The sequence below is a fragment of the Octopus bimaculoides genome, chromosome 1, assembly GCF_001194135.2.
Source record: "Octopus bimaculoides isolate UCB-OBI-ISO-001 chromosome 1, ASM119413v2, whole genome shotgun sequence".
NCBI classification, from domain to species: Eukaryota; Metazoa; Mollusca; class Cephalopoda; order Octopoda; family Octopodidae; genus Octopus; species Octopus bimaculoides.
In genome coordinates, this window is record NC_068981.1 from 80,865,088 (window position 1) to 80,870,871 (window position 5,784).

General features: G+C 33.4%; 1 protein-coding gene across 1 annotated transcript in view; it reads left to right on the top strand.

Annotated features, from left to right (window-relative positions):
• The first annotated feature begins 5,716 nt into the window (after window positions 1-5,716).
• The window catches only part of LOC106874563 (breast cancer anti-estrogen resistance protein 3 homolog), a 235,446-nt gene continuing 235,378 nt past the window's right edge, over window positions 5,717-5,784 (top strand). Inside the window, exon 1 of the mRNA XM_052967803.1 lies at window positions 5,717-5,758. The gene's annotated coding sequence lies outside the window, so the exon portion shown is untranslated. The remainder of the gene's footprint in view (window positions 5,759-5,784) is intronic.

The window sequence follows — 5,784 nt, forward strand, 5'->3', positions numbered from 1 at the left end:
CGTAGCAAGAAACAGGCTCATCCTTCTCACAGGCCTCAATGAAAATGTAACCTGAAATAAATTTGTTTCTTTCATTAATGTTTTCACCCAGTAGAGTTAAGTGGGTCGCCATAAACTGGTGTCATAAATAGTGGGACGCGTCTCTAAAAAATTTGGGAACCACTGTATTATACTATACATTGATATTGAGTGATTGTCCTTCTAGGGATTTTCATTCTGGCAAGGTAATATTTATCTAAGAATTAGTTTATGGAGGATATGCTGTTTGTATGTATGTATGTATGTATGTATGTATGTACGTACGTATTTATGCATGTATTTTTCTCATCCAGTTTTTATACGCTATTATAACTTAATCTACTCCGAGTTCTGTGTGTGTGTGTGTGTGTGTGTGTGTGTGTGTGTTCCAGTATTGAAAATTAAATTGCTTTCAGCCTTATATAATATAATGTTTTCGAATCTTGGATTAAATTTCTTGGATTAGTTTTCTTCTGCAAAGTTTTAATTTTCGTTTAATGGATTATGATAATTAAATGTTACAGTAATTAACTTAAGGTCGACATCCAATAATCTTATCACATATTCTAAACAAAATCATATGACGCACATATATTCAGAAATAGTGGGTTCCTATTGCAGATATAAGAAATGTAAATGTGTGGAGCAACGAAAAAACTGTATACATGACGCTTATAGTTTATAGTACCGAGAATAAATCCCTTCTCACAAGACATAGAATTGAATAAAAGTGACGCGTTTGTGCTATTTTATCTTTGCCTCAGTCTGTCGATATCGTAACAGTCTCCATTTAAAGTGTCTTTTTATAGCAGTGTTGCAATCTTGAAGTCTGATCCAACAAAAACAGTATGGTCAGTTGTTAAATACTGTGTGGTCAAGTTGTATTTCATTTTTATTTTCTTTCTCTAGTTCATTTACAGTTCTTTAGAAATTGTTAAATGCTGTTTCTTGGTGGCTTAGTCTCAGATTATTTTAATCTTGAATCAACAGACTAAAAATGACGTTGATCTGTCCCTGTCCACTGTGAGAACGATACTTTCTGTATAAGCATATAGAATATGTCCAACTGAAAGTGTCTTGGATGTTGTAGGAAAACAGAAACCGTCTTCATAGTTTTCGTTGATTTCCCACCATCTATTAGATTATGCAAGTATGCTGAATGACTGCAGCTGAAAATATCTTTTTACGTCTTCCAGTAAAGAATTAATAGAGATAATCCTATTCTTAGTAAAACTTGCGAAGAAAACAGATTAGATTTAAATCTATGAAAATGGAGACATATTTCTTTAATATTTTCCTTGTGGCAATCTAAAAGTCCTATGCGATGTGAAGCAGAGTGTTCAGTTTTACGTGAGAGAATCAGATAAACATCAATGTAAAGTTAAGTGAATAGACTTTAACTGAAATTGTTTTGAAGCATTAGGACTGAGAACAACTAGTTGTTGATCAGAATTTTGTTCTTGCTTGTTTCTATACGTTTTTGTGATATGATTTTAGTTTCTTTTAATTACTAGATTGTTATGTATTTAATTACTAGATTGTTATTACATAATTGTTATGTATAATTGCTAACTCTTCTCTTTAAAAGTATATGCGCCAGTTAAACAAAAGACGAACTGCTGGCAAGCAAAACGTTAGTTTTGACATTTGGTTTTGAACAAGTTAGTTTTGACATTTGTTTGCAGCTATCTCTTTCATTTAACGTATTTGAAAATATAAAATATGAACATCAAACCATAATATACCATCCACCCTTTAAATCCGAGCTAGTGTGTCAATCCTGAAATCGTTATTATTTGTTCTGTGTTGAATTCACACAACTACAGGTAGACTACATACATTTTCCCCCTTAAGGTTGAATAGTAGTTAGAATATAAGGCAAGTTCATAGTTAGGGCAAATTACTTAACTTTGCTGACACAAACAAGAGGTACCAAGAGGCAGATACTTATACGAGATTTTTATCAAAGCTGCATTGAACAACCAAACTTTGAACATTTTTTCTATATGAAGCCTTTTTTTTTCTTCGCTTTCCACAGTTTATTTTATAATACGAGATTCAAGTGGCTGGAGGGAAAGTGTCCATGATTAAACTGGGATAGCTTAACAAACTGATGAACATTCGGACGAGATATAGATTTTAGTTTTAAATGTTGCTGCAGTTCTGGCTTGACTATTCTTTTCTTGCAAACTCACCAAAACTCAGTATCATAAACACGCGGAAGTAATATAAGCATATACGTTATCCATTCCCATAGGCACAAATAAATTAATGTAACTGAAAAACGTGTTGTAAATAATATATTCAAACATATATACGTGCATACATTCCTCGTCGCTCTATAGTAAATGATTTACACACATGCACATTGATATTGATATATGTGAGTGTGTGTATACAACTGCGATATACATAAAGGCACAGTATAGTAAATGATGTAACGCATATTCATATGGATATATATACATACATGTTCTACAACACACTGTACAAGCATATACATAACCATGCATGAACACACAATTCTTTATTCAATATATTCCCACATTGTCATTCGGATGTAAGTAAATATATTGACATAACCAACCCAGCGGCCTCTATTCACACATCCACATTCATGAACCCATATTTCTATGAAAAATTCATGTCAAATGGTAAATAAACTTCAAATATAAAAATTTGTAACAGAAAAATAAGCATTTCTGAAGATATCTGGTTTCAAGTCATTAAGGACAGAGATTCTAGTATAAACAAAATAGCGAGGGGAAAAGTACCGGTACATTTGTTATAAAGAAAAGAAGCATTGTGTTTAGTATAGGGTAATGTCAGAAATACTGTGGGGAATCGTACAGATGTGGGGGTTTTTTACGACATTAATATGCCTTTTGGTTTCATAATTTAATTTATATTATACCTAAATATTTATTCATTCATGCACACATTCTTATACAAACATCCTCACACAATTCTTGTTCACACATACACGTATGACTATATCAATGTTTGTATCTATATTTATATGGGTATATACACATATGTATGGATGCACAAATGGGAGAATAGTTTTCAGTACATATAATATAGTTTATATGGTCGGTTGACACTGATGATACACTCCGGTGCTACTTTGACGTGAAACCAATGTTAGCCTTAATCCATAAATAAAGAATTATTATCCACCAATGCAGTGTTGAGCACTCATTCTCATTCTTCGATATTAATTAACGTAGCTCATTATTGAATTTTCTAAGACTTTGGTTCAAAATAATTTGTTGTATGTTAACAACTATGAAACAGGACGCCATATATGAGTGACCTTGTAGAGGACTTCTCGATCGATGAACATGGTAGTTGTCACGTTGTCATGATGATCTAACAAGGGATACTCTATGCGGTCGCTCGTATATATATATATATATATCTGCTCAAGGTGATATTCATTACAGAGATGTCTAGAAAGCACTTTGATGCATTAAGTTCTATAAGATAGGGTCTCGTGTTTAAGTATATACCGGTTTGGTTCAAATCATTAAAAATAAACGAAAAGCTAGAACCTCGGTGAGATTTAAAAAGGAAACTTGAATCACTAGATCAGGTAACTATTCTATTTATAAATTCAACTAAAAAAACCCAGCAAATATCAGAATATCAAATATTAATTGCTTGTAAATACAGAGCAAATTAATTTGAATGAAAGTCAGCCCTCTTAGAAATATTTTTTTTAAATGGTGTCCCATTTCAAAGTTGTTATGGTTTTTCGAATTTATTTGTTAGAATCCTTAATACTTATTCATATTTAAAGTCACACATATACAGAAAATTTGATCAAAGTTGTTACGTATCGCTCATCTTTCATGAAGATCAATAGCTGATTGATTCAATTTTCCGGAAATTTATCTCCTTCTGTACGATATTCATCGAAGCAAGTGAATGAATTATTATTAGACAATTTAGTTTTCAGACGGATTTATAATGAAACAAGTCAATTTATTTGAGTTGTAAATTTTATTTTATTAACAATATCATGTCTTACCCTTTACGTTATGCCCTTCTATTTTAATCACTGTATCCAATCAGTCTGCCTTAGACGATATCAACTCACATATTCTTTGCAAAATGTTACATTATTTTTTTTTACCATATATTCAGAACGGGAAGGGCAACCTCCATGGCCCTTTATTTTTCCAGGTACTCCGAAATTAGTGAGAGAAAGAGAGGATTTTATTGTCAAATTGGAGTCTTAGTCCAAATGTTTGCAACTGATATAATTTTTGCCAAAAGCACCCAATGACGAGGAGGCCATGTTAAGACGGACGACGATTAAATGCACCACACAAGAACAATACCTTTAAACATCTCGTCTAACGCTCTAATAATTTTGCAAAATAACGTTTTTCAATGGCACTTTATTTCATCAACTCTGAAAGAATAAAAAGCAGAGGTGACCTTTGTGTATTTGAACTCGGGACATAAAGAACTGAAACAAAGGCAATCCATCTTGCATTGTAACAACTTTGTTAATTCGCTGCCTACATTCTGAAATAGACACACTTTATTTCTTCCTTTTAAAGCTCCAAAGTAATCTTAATGCTAAAGCGGGCCCACGGTAGGAGACATACTGAATCTTAAAACGTAGTTCCAAAATTGCTTCGATAGTTATATGAAGAAGATGTGGGAGTTAATACATAACTCATTTTATATTCTTGATGCTTCCAGACAAAAGACCTCACACTTTTTGTTACGATTGCTGCGTTACTTGCGTTCTCTGTACTGCAGCCAACTTTACTGTCATCAAAGTGGAGTCGATAACCACCAAGTATGGAGGTCGTATTCATCGGTGGCATTTTCTCACTTCATTTTTATCCTTGGTCTAATATTGGTTTCAAATTTTGGCAACAGGCCAACAATTTTGAGTGGTGAGGTAAGTCGTTTACTTCGAACCCAGTCCTCAGCTACTTGTTTTATCGACTCCGAAAGGATGAAAGGCAAAAATTGACTCGGCTGTATTTGAACTCAGAACGCGAAGACGGACGAAATGTCGCTAAGCATTTCACCCGACGTGCTAACGGTTCTGCCAGGTCGCCGCCTTAAACTTTGATCTAATCTTAAAGATCAGCGAACCAGCAGAATCGTTAGCACGTCGGGCAAGATGCTTAACGGCATTTCGTCCGCCTTCATGTTCTGAGTTCAAATTCCACTGAGGTCGACTTTGTCTTTCATCCTTTCGAGGTCGATAAAATAAGTACCAGTTAAACACTGGGGATCGATGTAATCGACTTACCCCATCCCTGAAATTGCTGGCTTTGCGCAAAATTGTGAAATCAATATTAGAGGGCAGTAATACAAAAATACAGGGAAAGAAGTAATATGTCTACGCACGTGTGTTTGAATATAGATACCATATAGATTGCCACTTACCAAAATAACCGTGTGTTTCTTTCATCTCCCAGCAGTTACTTAATTAACGATATGATAAAAAGCTGAGTTTTATTTATACGACGCAAGCATTAAACTACATCTTTTGCTGTGTCTTTAATTTGTATCTGACGCATGACCTCATAATATGTTGATACGATAGCCTTCTGGTATAATTTCATTCAAATTTAGAAAGTTTTATAGGAATAATAATCTCAGTACTACTATAAAAGTGAATCACTGTTATCTAATTTGTTTCAAATTGTTTTTCTATTCTTTTCAGTTCTCATTAAATTATAACCACGGCAGGCATCAACTTTCAAAGGTGGGTTTTTTCTTTTTTTTTTTTTT